This window comes from Pelophylax lessonae (genome assembly GCF_965119305.1).
Source record: "Pelophylax lessonae genome assembly, chromosome: 6".
Taxonomy (NCBI): domain Eukaryota; kingdom Metazoa; phylum Chordata; class Amphibia; order Anura; family Ranidae; genus Pelophylax; species Pelophylax lessonae.
Genome location: NC_138773.1, coordinates 73,906,751 through 73,923,993, shown reverse-complemented (window position 1 = coordinate 73,923,993; position 17,243 = coordinate 73,906,751). Strand labels below are relative to the sequence as shown.

At 47.7% G+C, this 17,243-nt stretch overlaps 2 protein-coding genes across 3 annotated transcripts in view; one reads left to right on the top strand and one right to left on the bottom strand.

Moving 5' to 3' along the window:
* ABCA3 (ATP binding cassette subfamily A member 3) overlaps positions 1-17,243 on the top strand; it is an 899,850-nt gene that overhangs the window by 8,508 nt on the left and 874,099 nt on the right. The gene's annotated exons all lie outside the window — the stretch shown is intronic.
* LOC309559025 (ankyrin repeat and fibronectin type-III domain-containing protein 1-like) overlaps positions 1-17,243 on the bottom strand; it is a 722,127-nt gene that overhangs the window by 623,551 nt on the left and 81,333 nt on the right. Inside the window, exon 1 of one of the 2 annotated variants that reach the window (XM_082262136.1) lies at positions 5,028-5,209. The exons of the other annotated variant lie outside the window; for it this stretch is intronic. The gene's annotated coding sequence lies outside the window, so the exon portion shown is untranslated. Of the gene's footprint in view, positions 1-5,027; positions 5,210-17,243 lie in introns of those variants that run through there. 2 annotated transcript variants of the gene reach the window in all.

Here is a 17,243-nt window from a genome sequence, read left to right as displayed (position 1 = left end):
GTACCAGCCAGCAGTACCCACAGCAGTACCCGCCAGCAGTACCACCCAGCAGTACCACCCAGAAGTACCCACAAGGAGTACCCAAAGCAATACCAGCCAGCAGTACCCATCAGCAGTACCCACAGCAGTACCAGCCAGCAGTAACAGCCAGCAGTACCCACAAGGAGTACCCACAACAGTACCCAAAAGCAGTACCCACAGCAGTACCAGCCAGCAGTACCAGTCAGCAGTACCCACAGCAGTACCAGCCAGCAGTTCCTGCAAGAAGTACCCACAGCAGTACCAGCTAGCAGTACCCACAGTGGTACCAGCCAGCCATCCCCACAGCAGTACCAGCCAGCAGTAACCACCAGTAGTATCAGCCAGCAGTACCCACCAGCAGTACCAGTAGGCAGTACCCCCCAGCAGCACCAGCCAGCAGTACCCACCAGCAGTAACTAGCAACTAGCCCCCAGGCACATAATTGTAAATATCCCAGCATGTGCAGTGTTTCTGACTCCTACCACCATGACCAATCACTGAAGTGGTCATGGTGGTTGGAGTGTTCCTTTAACATCTCTCAGAAGAAGTAGAAAAAGTACACACGGTTCGAATGCCGGGCAACATCAGCCGGTTCATTAAAAACTGGCCGCCATTAGGCCTGTGTGTATGGCAGCCGGTCCGACAGAAGCCGGCCATTTGGCATGCGCGGAAAAAAAAATGGCTCCCAACTTTTTTAGCTGGCTCCTAAATTTCAAGGACATTTGTCAAGCCCTGTCCCACAAACCTAGTGATCAGACCACAGAGCTTCCACATACAAAGTGATCAGCCCGCAGAGCTCCCATATACACAGTGATTAGACCACAGAGCCTCTACATACACAGTGATTAGACGACAGAGCCCCTACATACATAGTGATCAGACCACAGAGCCCCTACATACACAGTGATTAGACCACAGAGCCCCTACATACACAGTGATTAGACCACAGAGCTTCTACATACACAGAGATCAGACCACAGAGCCCCTACATACACAGTGATCAGACCACAGAGCACCTACATACACAGTGATTAGACCACAGAGCTCCCACATATCCAGGGATCAGACCACAGAGCTCTCACATACCCAGTGATCAGACCACAGAGCTCCTACTTACCCAATGATCAGACCACAGAGCTCCCACATACACAATGATTAAACCAGAGAGCTCCTACATACCCAGACATCAAACCACAGAGCTCCTACATACCCAGACATCAGACCACAGAACTCATACATACCCAGACATCAGACCACAGAGCTCATACATACCCAGACATCAGACCACAGAGCTCCTACATATTGAGACATCAGACAACAGAGCTCATACATACCCAGACATCAGACCACAGAGCTCCTACATACCCAGACAGCAGACCACAGAGCTCCTACATACCTAGTGATCAGACCACAAAGCTCCCACATACACAGTAATAAGCCTGCAGAGCTCCCATATACACAGTGATTAGACCACAGAGCTCCCATATACACAGTGATCAGACAACAGAGCTCCTACATACCCAATGATCAGACCACAGAGCTCCTACATACCTAGTGATCAGCCTGCAGATCTCCTACATACACCGTGATCAGACCACAGAGCTCCCACATACCCAGTTATCAGACCGCAGAGCTCCTACATACCCAGTGATCAGACCACAGAGCTACCACATTCACAGTGATCAGACAGCAAAGCTCCAATATACACAGTGATCAGACCACAGAGCTCCTACATACACAGTGATCAGACAGCAAAGCTCCCATATACACAATGATCAGACCACAGAGCTCCTACATACACAGTGATCAAACCACAGAGCTCCCACATACCCAGTGATCGAACCACAGAGCTTCCACATACCCAGTGGTGAGACCACAGAGCTCCCACATATCCAGTGATGAGACCATAGAGCTCCCACATACCCAGTGATCAGACCATAGAGCTCCCACATACCCAGTGATCAGACCGCAGAGCTCCCACATATGCAGGGATCAGACCACAGAGCTCTCACATACCCAGTGATCAGACCACAGAGCTCCTACATACCCAGTGATCAGACCACAAAGCTCCCACATACCCAGTGATCGAACCACAGAGCTCCCACATACCCAGTGATGAGACCGCAGAGCTCCCACATATCCAGTGATCAGACCATAGAGCTCTCACATACCCAGTGATGAGACCGCAGAGCTCCCACATATCCAGTGATCAGACCGCAGAGCTCCCACATATCCAGGGATCAGACCACAGAGCTCTCACATACCCAGTGATCAGACCACAGAGCTCCCACATACCTAGTGATCAGACCACAGAGCTTCTACATAACAGTGATCAGACCATAGAGCTTCTACATACCCAGTGATCAGACAACAGAGCACCCACATACAAACAGCACACATATCTTCATTCCTCCCAGACATCATGACACGTCTTACTCATTCACAAACAACAGAACACATGTTTTTCTCACTTCATACATCAGGACATATCTTCATCACCCACAGACATAAGGACACATCTTCATAACTCACAGACATCGGGACACATCTTTCTCACTCCAGACATTATGAAATTTGTGTTCCACACTCACAGCTTTCGGGACACGTCTTCCTCACTCACAGACATCCAGTATGTCTCACTTACAGACATCACAACACGTGTCTTCCTCACTCACAGACATCAGGACATGTCTTTCTAACTCACAGACATCTGGACACGTCTTCCTCACTCACACACATCTGGACACGTCTTCCTCACTCACAGACATCTGAACACATGTCTTCATCACTCACAGACATCAGAACATGTCTTCCTCACTCACAGACATCAGGACACATCTTCCTCACTTCAGATATCAGGAGACATGTCTTCATCATTCACAAACATATGGGCACATCTTCATCACTTGTAGACATCAGGACACATGTCTTCCTCACTCACAGACATTAGGACACATCTTCCTCACTCACAGACATCAGGGCATATCTTCCTCACTCACAGACATCAGGACATATCTTCCTCACTCACAAACATCACAAAACACCTCCCACGCTCGCAAACATTGGGACACGTCTTCCACACTCACATTAGTACACATCTTCCTCAATCAAAGACATCAGGACACATCTTACTCACTCAAAGACATCTGGACAAGTCTTCCTCATTCACAAACATCAGGAAACACTTTCTCACTCAGAAACATCTGGACACATCTTCCTCACTCACCGACATCAGGACACATCTTTCTCACTCAGAAACATCATAACACATCTTCCTCACTCACAAACATCAGGACACATCTTCCTCACTCAGAAACATCTGGACACATCTTCCTCACTCACCGACATCAAGACACATCTTTCTCACTCGCAAACACCATAACACGTCTTCCTCACTCAAAAACATTAGGACACATCTTCCTCACTCAGAAACATCTGGACACATCTTCCTCACTCAGAAACATCTGGACACATCTTCCTCACTCACCGACACCAGGACACATCTTTCTCACTCGCAATCACCATAACACGTCTTCCTCACTCAAAAACATCAGGACACATCTTCCTCACTCAGAAACATCTGGACACATCTTCCTCACTCAGAGACATCTGGACACATCTTCCTTACTCACAGACATCAGGACACATCTTCCTCACTCACAAACATCACAACACGCCTTCCTCACTCAGAGACATCAGGACATATCTTTCACACTCACAAACATTGGGACACGTCTTCCATACTCACATCAGGACACATGTCTTCTTCATTCACACACATCAGGACACATCTTCCACACTCACAAACATCACAACACGCCTTCCTCACTCACAGATATCAGGACATATTTTCCTCACTCCAAACATCGGGACACGTCTTCCACACTCACAAACATCGGGACACATCTTCCACACACACATCAGGACATGTCTCTATCACTCACAGACATCAGGACACATGTCTTCCTTACTCCCAGAAATCAGGACATATCTTCCTCACCTACAGACATCAGGACATAAGTACTGAGCAATATCAGGGCACAAATTTCCCACATCATAAAATGTTCCTGCGTAGAGAATTCATGTTAACTTTCTTCAAAGACACAAAGCCACGTTAAAAGACATTATCACGGACAACCAATATATGACATCAGAAGAATGCAGGTCCTTTGTATACAAAGCCTCTATAGGTAGATGTTTACCTGCAAGAACAAAAACTTTCCACTTGCGAAGCATACACCTCCCGCTTACAGCTATAAAGTATGCACATTTTATTAAAAATATTCTTCTTCCCCGGTCATACAGAGCAGACATGAAGTCACACATACATTCACAGAATTTTAACCACTGACTGATCCTGCCACCATCACTCAGCTGGCGCAAAGCATATAATTGCTCCTGGAAACGTCTGCAATCTGGTATGGAGATCACTTCCACCAAGACAGGCTGACTTTTGGAGGGGGGGGGGGGAGATATTTATTAAAGATATATAGAGACATTTTTACTGTTCCTGTGAACCTCAGTTCTGATTTCTGCCCTACAAAATACCTCCGCAGACTAGTTTAGCAGCAGGGTTGGATGAGTAATCAACTCAAGCAGGGGGGGCAAGATGCAGAGGTTGACCGTGTTACGGTTATCTGTAACGTCGCTATCTGTATTGTAGCAAGAGGGAGGAAAGCTGGGGCAATAGCGCAGATGTTCTGCATGAAATATCATTCCTGCAATCGTTGCACCTTTTTTTTTTTTTCAGAAGCAAAAGAGTTAATACCGTAATGGTAGGAGCATAGGGCATGCCGCTGTGCTGGATGTCTCCAAAATTCAAGTTAAAAAGGTAGCAAAAGTGTATCTACAAATGAGACCTGTACCTGTGACTCCATGACATCACCTCTACCTGAGTGCCTGCACCCCCCACCTCAATACAACAATTTGTCTCCCAGATCTCACCCATGCACAAACAACAACCATTGCATTTTTCTTCTAACCATTTCCTCATGCTCAAAGGATACCAGAGAAGCTTCAGCATCGCTCCTGCGGTCTGGTCCTAGCAGCCGTCTCTTCTCTGTCCCTCTCGCTCAGCCTGATTCTCTTAGAAATGTTTAATGAGAGAGGAGCATCTAGATCACCTCCCTGTCATTCAGCGCCAGCGAGGTTACCCCCTTCTTTTATAGACAATCTTCGCCTTTTCGCTTGTCTCTCCCTCTCCATCCTTGCCCCTCCTTCCCTTTTCAAATCCTTTCTCCCGCCCCCCCCCCCCCCCATTTCTCCCTTAGAGATTCTTCAAATCTTTGACTTCACCAACAACCCCCCCCCCCTCTACCAAACACTACCAGTCATTCAATAGTTGGGAACGGTAAACAACATCCAACGTCAGAGGAGAAGTATAGAACATGTTATCTTCTTGTGCCATTTTTACACATGCTGAAATCTTATTTTTCCCCCTCCTGCTTCTGCAGTGAAGCTTAACGTTCTCATTGCCAGTAATTTCAGCAGCACACCTCTCTGCAGTGTGAAGTCCCCTGGCAACAAGGCAGTTAATACGCCAGTACCTTGCAGAACTAGGGAATGAAGTGCTTGGAGATCTAGGAGACCTCAGATCCCTCAATAGATGTCCTGCTGGGAGATGAAACGTAGCACAAGTGCCAGTCTGATGTTGCCTTGTTAAAGGGTTAGTCCATCTCTAACTGATAGTTTCAATTTGTCGTAGAGATGCTAGAGAGGTCAACCATTTGCCAATTCCTTATATCTCTCTTGGACGGTATAGAGGAGAACCTCGTGCTTGAGTTCATGGTGTCTGCACACCTGCTGTAGCAACTATCAGGGGGTCCCACTTTCCATGTTTGATTTGGTATTTATATTACGGAGAATGCTGGAACACATAACGGTGGATGGGAAGACGCAAACCACCCAGGTGGACAGGAACGATGTTAGGGAGATCGTGTTGATGGAATATTCAAGACAAATAAGAAGGCAGGAGGTGACTCAGCTCACCTGGCTCCATTTAAAACTTCCATATCACTTTTGAATGGACTGACCCTTTAACCACTTTACCACAGGAGGATTTTGCTGTCTTACGTCTGAGCCACTTTTTGCGATTCGGCACTGTGCGACTTTAACTGACAATTGCGTGGTCGTGCAACGCTGTACCCAAACAAAATTTACGTCCTTTTTTTCCCACAAACAGAGCTTTCTTTTGTTGTACTTGATCACCTGTGCGATTTTTACTTTTTGCACTATAAACAAAAAAAGAGCGTTTATTTTGAAAAAATAACAATATTTTTAACATTTTTTTTTATATGAAATTCCCCCCAAAAAAGATGTAAAAAACAATTTTTTTTTTAATTTTTGGCCAATTTGTTTTCTGCTACCCATGTTTGGTAAAAAAAATCGCAATAAGCGTATTTTGATTGGTTTGTGCAAAAGGTATTGCGTTTACTAACTAAGGGAAAGATTTCTGTCATTTTTGGTGTTTTTTTTTTAACGAGTAATGGCGGCGATCTGCGATTTTTTTGCGGGACTGCGACATTGCGGCGGACAGATCGGACCCTTGACTGACATTTTTGACACTTTTGGGGGTACCAGTGACATTACTGCAGTAATCAGTGCTATAAATATGCACTGTTACTGTAAAAATGACACTGGCAGGGAAGGGGTTAATTTTATTGGAGAGGGAGGGGTTATTGTATGCCTGATGCTTACTAACATGTGGGGGGGGGGGGGGTGACTGAGTGAGCCAGGGACAGATCGGATGTTCAGCTATCCTGAACACTCCGATCTGTCACTCCCTGTCACTTAGGAGATCCGCCCGCTCTGTTTACACAGGCGGGCAGATCTCCAAACTGGATTCCCCGACGATCGGGGCAGAGCAGCGGCGATCGCCGCCGCTCCTCCCCTGGCCCGACTCCCACTGTGAATGAAAACAACGGGAGCGCCGCCTACAGGGGGAGGAGTCCAGCGACGTAGGTCTACGTCGCTGGACGATAACAAGCCACTGTGCCGCAGTAGCAGCACAGTGGCTAGTGGTAAAGTGGTTAAAGAGGTATTTCCAGTGGTGGGACAAGGTCATCTATAGCCCAGGGCAAACATGCCAAACTGTGCCCCCACCCCACCTCCCCCTAAAGATGTATGAGCATTATGTGTCAGCAAAATGCCCCCCACAAGAATAGTAATCTTCATGCCTACCCTAGGGTGACCAGATGTCCCCGGTTTCCGGGGAAAGTCCCCGCAATGAGGACACAGTCCCCGGATACAGGGCCAGATTAAGTAGACAGGGCATCCCATGCTAGCTGAGAAACAGCCTGGTGGCTCGGATGCCGACACTCCCTGCTGGGCAATCTCAATGCAGCTCCTGCTGCTCTTCAGTGGAGGAGAGGCAGAGCCAAAAATTGGCTGTGTGAAGGGCTGTCCTCTGTGCATAGCAAACCTATGAACCCTGCACTCTATGCCTACCACCCTCCTGTATATTATGTAGTCCTGTGCCCAGCGCTCTATGTATTACGTAGTCCTGTGCCCAGCACTCTGTGTATTGTGATGTTTTGTGCCCAGTGCTCTGTGTATTTAGTCCTGTGCCCAGCACTCTGTGTATTATGTAGTCCTGTGCCCAGCGCTTTGTGTATTATGCAGTCCTGTGCCCAGCACCAGGGCCGGCGCTACCGCTAGGCGAACAAGGCAGCCGCCTAGGGTGCACTGCCGCCTAGGGCGCAACCATACCTCCCGCTCCCAAGCGTCCCTGATTCGCCGGGATCGTCCCCGGCGAAACAGGGCTGAGTCCCGGAATACTCGCGACGGTGCGGGCGGCTTGGTTCCTGCACGCCGCCCACGAGTTACACACACACAGCAGCTGGTCTCTCTCCCCAGCTGCCTGTGTCAGTGCAGAGACGAGCACTGAACCTGCCCCTCCCTCTTCCTGTGTGTTTCCTGTACACAGAGGAGAGAGGCGGGCAGAAGCTCTTCACTCTCTGCAACAGCGCCGCTCTGATATAAGGTCTGTGATGTTTATAACTAACTACTACTAACTTGCAAGGGGGGGGGAAGTGTATGGAGCTGGGGGGGGTGTATGGTGATAGGGGGGTGGAGATGGGGGGGTGTATGGAGATGGAGGGGTGTGTGAAGCTGGGGGGGGTGTGTGGAGATGGAGGGGTGTGTGAAGCTGGGGGGGTGTATGGAGATGGAGGGGTGTATGAAGCTGGGGGGGTGTATGGAGATGGAGGGGTGTGTGAAGCTGGGGAGGGGGGTGTATGGAGATGGAGGGGTGTGTATGAAGATGAAGGGGTTTGTGAAGCTGGGGGGGGGTCATCTTCCTACCACCCCACCACCTGACATCTTCACCCCCCCTGTCATCTTCATTCCCCCTGTAATCTTCCCACCATCCCACCCCCTGTCATCTTCATCCCCCCTGTCATCTTCCCACCATTCTACCCCCTGTCATCTTCTTCCCCCCTGTCATCTTCCTACCACCCCACCCCCTGTCACCTTCACCCTCATGTCATCTTCATCCCCCATCAGCTGACCCCCATCCCACCCCTGTCATCTTTATCCCCCCCTGTCATCTTCCACCCATCCCACCCCCTGTCATCTTCATCCCCCATCAGCTTCCCCCCATCCCACCCCCTGTCATCTTCATCCCCCCTGTCATCTTCCTACCGTCCCACCCCATGTCATCTTCATCCCCCCCTGTCATCTTCCTACCATTCCACCCCCTGTCATCTTCATCCCCCATCAGCTTCCACCCATCCCACCCCCCATCAGCTTCCCCCCATCCAACCCCCTGTCATCTTCATCCCCCCGTCATCTTCCTATCATCCCACCCCTGTCATCTTCACCCCCCTGTCATCTCCATCTCCCATCCCACCCCCTGTCATCTTCATCCCACCTGTCATCTTCCCACCATCCCACCACCTGTCATCTTCATCCCCCTGTTATCTTCCTACCATCCCACCCCCTGTCATCTTCATCCCTTTGTCATCTTCCTACCATCCCATCCCTGTCATCTTCATTCCCCACCAGCCTCCCCCCATCCCACCCCCTGTCATCTTCATCCCCCCTGTCATCTTCCTACCATCCTACCCCCTGTCATCTTCATCCCCCATCAGCTTCCCCCTATCCCACCCCCTGTCATCTTCCTACCATCCCACCCCCTGTCATCTTCACCCCCCTGTCATCTTCATACCATCCTACCCTCTGTCATCTTCATCCCCCATCAGCTTCCCCCCATCTCACCCCCTGTCATCTTCATCCCCCATCAGCTTTCCCTCCATCCCACCCCCTGTCATCTTCATCCCCCATCAGCTTCCCCCCATCCCACCCCCTGTCATCTTCATCCCCCATCATCTTCCTACCATCCCACCCCCTGTCATCTTCATCCCCCCTGTCATCTTTCTACCATTCCACCCCCTGTCATCTTCATCCCCCATCATCTTCCTACCATCCCACCCCCTGTCATCTTCATCCCCCATCATCTTCCTACCATCCCACCCCCTGTCATCTTCACCCCCTGTCATCTTCATACCCCCTGTACCCCACTACCAGCTTCCTACCCCCCAAGCCCCTTAAATTTTCTGGTGCACATCATATATGATGGACGCAGGGAAAACATTTTTTCTTCCAGTGAGAACACGGACACAAGGACATTTGTCCTTCCAGTGAAACCACCAATGCAGGGAATTTTTTATTTCAGTGACACCACAGATGCATTTCTACCCAAAACCCTGCTCACACATAGCGCAGTGACCCTGTTTTTAAAATGTTTTAAAATGTTTTTTTTTTTTTGGGGGGGCGCAAGTAGCTGGTCTTGCCTAGGGCGCAAAATAGTCTGGCACCGGCCCTGCCCAGCACTCTGTGTATTATGCAGTCCTGTGTCCAGCACTCTGTGTATTATGCAGTCCTGTGCCCAGCGTTGTGTATTATGCAGTCCTGTGCCCAGCACTCTGTGTATTATGAAGTCCTGTGCCCAGCACTCTGTGTATTATGCAGTCCTGTGCCCAGCACTCTGTGTATTATGCAGCCCTGTGCCCAGCACTCTGTGTATTATGCAGTCCTGTGCCCAGCACTCTGTGTATGATGCAGTCCTGTGCTGTTTGCCAATAAAAAAAAATGTCCCCGGATTAAATTTTGAAAATCTGGTCACCTTAGCCTACCCCCAAGCATAAATTCCCACTCCTCCCAATACAAATCTTCCCCCCTGCTAAAATCCCTCCTCTCAGCACAAATCTTGCCCCCACCAACCCCCCCAATTCCCCCTAGCTCAAATGCCCCACCCCCCAAAAAAAAAAAACAATTCACCCCTCCTAACACAAATCCTCTACCCCTAATATTTCCCCTCCTAGGTCACATGTTCCATTTCACCCCAGCACAAATCTTCTTCCCCCCATCCCCCCTTCCAACACAAATCCCCCCTAGATCACCATTCTTAGCACTCCCCACCCCCAAATTTCCCCTCCTCAAACAATATTTACCACCTACCGCCCCCACCCCCAAATTCTCTCTGCCAACACAAATCCCCACCCCCCCAAAGTCTTTGTGGCCCCCCCACCTTACATGATGCCACAGTGTCTAGGGCAGCCGCCCCTCCTGCCCACCTCTTGTCCCAGCCCTGGGTATTAAACCCAAAGACATATTTTTTTAATTGCAGCTTACAAATTCTTAGTTTCTTTTTCAGTAGTTAATTCAGTATTGGTCAAAGCATAGGATATGCCGGTATGCTGGATGTCTCCATAATTCAAGTTAAAAAGGCAACAAAATGTAATCCACTTAAACCTGTATAAATGAGTTGAGACCTGTACCTGTGACTCCATTACATCAGCTCTACCCCTACCTCATTCTACAGTAAACCCCCCTCCATTGCGGGGGTTACGTTCCGGACCCAGCCGCGAAAAGTGAAATTCCGCGAAATAGATAAACCCTATTAAAATGCATTGTAGGCATGTTTATTTTACTGTCACTGTACATGTAGAAGCATTTTAAGGTCTTTAAACACACTTTTAAAACAATAGAAACTCATTTAAACACATAAAAGATATTAAGAGACATAGCAAGAGCTATGGAAAACACAAAAATATTTCATTTTTAATGATTTATATAGTAAAATAACATTACAAAAAAAAAACGCGAATTACCGGGACCGCAAAAACTGAACCGCGATGGAGTGGGGGATTACTCAGTAACTGCTGATCGCTCAGTTCCCAGTACTCCATGAGCAGAGAGCTGATGACAATCTGTCTGCTCTGCCCCCCGCTCACTGGAGCACTGGGCTGTGGAAGGGACAGGAGCGGGTGGCTCAGGCTCTCAGTGGCCCGCTCAGAGGCTGAGCCAGGTGCCAGTCCAGGCATCTGGGTGGATCCCAATCCCATGGTCGCAATCTTTCCCCAGCCTGGACCGCCTTTGTAACGTCAGCCGACAGTGGGCTTTAGCCCGCTGTCTGCTTAAAATGGGTCACAGGAATACAGAATAAACTGCACTCCTAGGATCCACAGGGGAAGTACATCCAAAATGAGCTTTGGCTGTACTTCTCCTTTAAAGCTGTGATTTCTATCCAAGATTGTTTTAGAATACAGTATATAAGGAATTATAGAAACAAAGACACAAATTTAATTTTACCCCGGCTTCCCATTTTGCTTCTAAGTTAGCTAAACCAACTTTGCACATAAGAGGCTTAAAGTACAACTAAAGGTAATGCTTTATTATTTTAGTTTTGATAGAGTGGAGAGGGATTAGAACACCTGTCAGGTTTTTACTGCTGTTTGTGCCCATTAGGGAGATTCATCCTTTCTATTTATCCTGTTTACCATTATTGCCAAAAGTGAAAGTAAAAGAAAATCCCAAATTTTTGGTTGTCCCCAGAACATTAATAGGGTGGAAATCTTAAAATGGGAACACTAGTTCTGATGATCCTGGAGACAGCAAGGGATTCCTTCCCTTAAAGTTGTTGTAAACCCACTCTGATCACGTTTACCTATATGTAAATGTAAATATGTCCTAAACTTGCACCGTTTAGGAGATATTTACATTTCATGCAGTCGATGACATCATCAGCACATGCGTTCTGAAGAAACGGCCACCCGTGCCACTTCTTCAGAGCCCTGTGCATGCGTGGGAGTGACGTCACACGGCTCCCTGCCAGTAGGATAGCAGGAGTCCGCAGTTCAGGAAGGAAGAAGATGGATGCGGCCGCCAGCGGGGACGACAAGGGCTTTGTTTGGAGGTAAGTGTCACATAATGTGCTAGTATGCAATGCATACTAGCACATTATGCATTTGCTTTGCAGGGAAGAAAAAAAAATTAAAAAAGGAAGAGTTTACTTTCTCTTTAAGAGGGATTTTCTCTTACTTCCTGATTTGGCAAAGGGACAGGAAGTGAAGGGAAATATTATAGATTGAACACAGATGGCAAAAACAAATCTTACAGGGGGTTATAACCCTCCCTTACTGTTTATAAAAATCAATCTCTTAAAGGCCCTTTGTATTCTGATGGGGAGACTTCCCCGCCATCAGAATACACAAACAACTCTAATTTTTTCTGTCTTAATTAAACACACGCATTAAACATTCATACTGAAAGGTAGGTCAACCCATAGAATAATTACTTCAATGAAAGCTAATTGGAGTCAGTAGTTTGCAAATCTGGAGTTTACAGGTATGGTTTAGCACTACTTTGCTTGATAAAAGACACACAAATATATTAGGATTGCTGTTCATAAGAAGCATCAGCTGATATTGACCATGCCTCCCAAAAAAAAGTTCTTTGAAGACATAAAATCAAGAGTAGTTGATCTGAAAAAGGCTGGAAGGGGATACAAAGCAATCTCAAGTGTTTAGACTGCCATTAGACAAATTGTCTATAAATTGAGACAGTTTAGTACTGTGGCTACTCTTCCTAGAAATGTGCTCACAGCCAAGATGACTCCCAAGGCACAACGCAGTATCCTCAATGGGGCAAAGAAGAAAGCTAAAGGCTTGAAGACATCACTGGAAGTGGCAAACATCTTTAAAAAAATTACTGTTTGCCTCAAGTTTGCCAAAGAGCACCTTAGCAAGCCGCAATGCTACTGGGAAAATGCTTTGTGGACTGATAAAAAAAGGTGAATAGTTCAGGAAGAATACTCAGCACTATTTATGGCACAGCTTACCCACATCAAAACATCATTCCAATGGTGAAATATGGTGGAGGGAACATCATGATTTAGGCTTGCTGCACTGCCTCAGGGCCTGGACCACTTACCATCACCCAGGGGAAATGAGTTCCCAAGTTTACCAAAATATCCTACCGGAAAATGTCAGAGCGGCTGTCGTCAGATGAAGCTTAGTAGAAGTTGCATGATGCAGAAGGACAATGACCCTAAACATCAAAGTAAATCCAACACAGACTAGCTTCAGAAAAATAAAATGTACTTTTTGGGGTGGCCCAGTCAGAGCTCAGACCTCAACCCCATAGGAATGCTGTGAAATGACCTCAAGAGAGCTGTTCACAGCAGACATTCTACAAATGTGCCTGAGCTGAAACAGTTGTGTACAGACGAATGGTCAAGGATTCCTCCTGAATGTTATGCAGAGCTATCGCAGGTGCTTGTTTGAAGTCATTGCTACCAAAGAAGGTTCAACCAGCAATTAACTCCAAGGGTTCCCTTACTTTTTCCTCCAGCTCTGTAAATGTTTATTGAGTGTGTTTAATAAAGGAACAAGAAATTAGAATTGTTTGTGTGTTATCAGCTTAAACAGATTGTGTTTGTCTATTGTTGTGACTTAGATGAGTTTCAGATCACATTTTACAGCAAATTACTGCAGAAGACCAGCTCATTTCAAGGGGTTTACATACTTTTTCTTGTCACTGTATCAAAATAAAGCAGCACATTAAAAAAAAAACTCACGAATGTAGCACCCTCCTAGCGTAGGATGCTAGGCAAATTAAGTTTTTGGCTCCTTCTGCAATCAAAGTAACAATGATCATTTGTTCTGGCCTGTTTAAGGTTTCACAGGCTGGGAGTTCAATTGCTTCCCCTTGAATCTGGAAGAAGCTTCCAGAGCTCAGGAAAGAAGTTACTATGTAAGATGCAAATAACCAGCCTGAATATATTTCATGTTCCAGCCAATCCCTGAAGAGGAGTGTTCAGAAGAGGACTGGACAGGTAAGAAATAGTCTGAAGCTCTCTACAGGAGAGTTTCCAGAGTCTGAGGGGCCTCTGCCCTCACTCAGGCAGTCCATGGACTGTGCAGCTGTTCTAGAGTCTTCGGTGGGGGCTGAGGGCCAGGATATATCTTCGGAGAAGCTTATAACAGGACCTCACCACAAGGGATCTGGCTCGTAGATGGACTGTCTCACCCACTGGACTGTGCCGGAAGAAGCTGGAAGGTTTTGAGTAAAGACCCTAAATTGATCCTTGTGACTGAGTAGTGTTCTGAGAATTGCACTGGGTAACAGCAGTGGTGCATTAGCACAAGGTAACCAGATGCCAGAAGAAGAAGAGACTTGCCTCAGGGTTTTCAGCTGTCTAAGGCGGGACATATACAGAGCAAATTTCTTTCCTGCAACCCATAAATTTGCTTGATTCCCCCATCAATACAGACAGTGTCTAGTGTTAGCGGCTCCCATCGATAATCGCAGGTAAAACCTGGCATGCTGGTTGTACCTAAGTTGATTGATCGATCAACTTGGTACATTTAACCTGCCCATGCACGGTTTGAATCTTGACCAGTTCCTGCTGAAACGGCCGTGATTCAAACCGTGTATGGCCTGCCTTAGACTGCTCAAAAACCTGCCTCACGGTCCCCAGCTGTGAGGCAGCTGGCGCCAACACCCACAAATACTGAAAGAGAAGACTGTCCTCTAATTGCTGAATACTATTCATTTTGGAGTATCCCAAGCCCTAAAACCCCTCCTGTTAAAGTTTCTTCAGCAATAAATCTTATAAAGACATCCCCTAGACCGTGTTATAGGAGCTGGTGTGAATGGACTGGTGCTTGCTTTGAGGAAGAAGCAGTTAATACCAGCGACTCCTTTGGGGGTAGCGCTACACATTCTTCTCTTGCTGCCTGTGCCAAAAAACACTTTTGCAGTGAAGACACATTGCCAGTGAAGAGTCTTCAGAAACAGAAACTTCCAGGAGTGTCAATCTCCTGGTCTGTGCTTAGGTGGTCTTCCTCCCAAATCCTACGTCACTACAGGACACAATAACTGAACCCCAGAATGAGCAAATATTGTCTAGTTTCAAGAGGCATGTAAAGATCATTTTTGGCCATAGCAAGCAGAAAAATCAAAGGAGAGGGATAGATAATCTTTTTCCTACCTTATATGAATAAACAAAATTCTAACCATGGGTCTGGAAAAAAATCACACTTATTGTAAAGCTCATATACTTAAAATTTCATCTGTAAGTATAACTTTCATTGTCATGTACATTTATTCATGTGAGTGATTACATGCAGGGCTGGTGCAAGGATTTTTGACAGTCTAGGCGAAGCCTTTTTTTGCCGCCCCTATTGGCTCCGCCCCTGACTCCACCCTCTTCGCCCTGCCCATGAATACGGTAAAGGTGGCGGGGGTGGAGATTTTTGCAGTACCTTTCTACCTACTTCTTCAGCCTTGGGCTGCAGGCCCGCACCTGCGCCTCTAGACCCAGACTGAAGACAAATAGTGGTGGCTCACTTTCTCACGCCGGCTGTGGTCTCCATGTGCCGGGCCCCCACCTGCGCCTCTGGTCCTGGCCTGAAGACAATTAGTGGCGGCTCGCTTCCTCACTTTGGCTGTGGTCTGCAGGCCCCTGGCCCGCACCTGGGCCTCTGGACTCAGCACGGCGCCCCCAACTGATGTGCTCTTTAGGGATGTATACAGTAAGGGGTAAGGAGGAGGGGGGAGGAGAGGAGGGGGGAGGAGAGGAGGAGGAGGGGGTAAGTAGAAGAGGGAGGAGGAGAGGGGGAGGAGGAGGGAGGAAGGGGGGGAAGAGGAGAGGGGAGAGGAGGAGGGGGAGAGGGAGAGGAGGGGGTAAGGAGGAGGGAAAGGAGGGGGGAGGAGAAGAGGAGGAGGGGAGGGGGAGAGGAAGAGAGGAGGAGGGGGGAGAGGAGAGGGGGGAGGAGGAGGAGGGGGGTGGGATGGAGAAGGTGGAGGAGGGGATAACATCACACATTTAAGGAGTCTAAGGACATATAAGTCTTCTATATATACTATACAATCAGTTATAGAATCTCAATGTGTCCTTCATTGTTCACAGTTCACTTACCACCAAGGCTCTGCTGCCAACGGTTCTCTCTCTCTCTCAGTCTCCAGGCACAAGCCCTGCCTCAGCGGTGTCTCCAGTCCAGGCTCCTCCAGCGTTGTCACACACACACCACACCTCCAGGTACCGACCCCTGTAGCGTCACTGATCAGATCGTCACATGACTCTGCTCTGCTGCTGGATAAAGGGGAGGGGAGAAGGGCAGAGCAGAGGTGGCTGGCTGTGGTAACTGGCCTCGGCATGGATCATGGGAGGGACCAGGGACAGAAGATCACCGCTTCTAAAGCTCTGGACTAGCACCAGAGAGTCTCTGAGAAAGACAGACAGGTCACAGACTGTGACCTGTCTGTCACTGATCATAGAGGCATAGGCCGCCTCGGTTGTCACTGTCAGGTCCCAGGAGACTGTCAGGACTCGGAGACAGTGACGTCAGGTCAGTTCTTCAGTGCTGCCGCGGTACCAATACACTCAGTGATAGTCCGGAGCGGCTGCACAGCACAGGCGGCGGCAGGACTCAGGAGAGGGAGACTGAGTAGGGAAACCAGCGGCCAGGCGCTCTAGGCAGCAGCGTGCCTTAAGCAGTTGCCTACCTTGCCTAGTTGTAGCGCCGGCCCTGATTACATGTGATATGTATATAAAAAAACAATATGTGAACTTGCTAATTAAAATTTCTGTGATGCCATTAAAATATAGAATATTTATAGCAGTCCTTTGTATTATAAAACCCTTTTTGAAGGCACTCTTAAGCACCTGTGACATGAACCTATCAGTGCATCTAGCCTTCCATTCAAAGCACATGTAGTAAATCGTGAGAACATTTATCATGGTTCTTCAACCACTCCATGCTCTATATCTCTGCTTTTTACTCTTCGTCTGGCTTTATTTTTGGATGACCAAAGCTCTTAGCATCACAATATCTAAGTACAGATCTCTAGACAAAATCCATCACAGTATCATATGTAATGAATGCTACGATTAAAGATGGTTGGTTTTGCAAACGAATGTTCCCTAAATACATTAG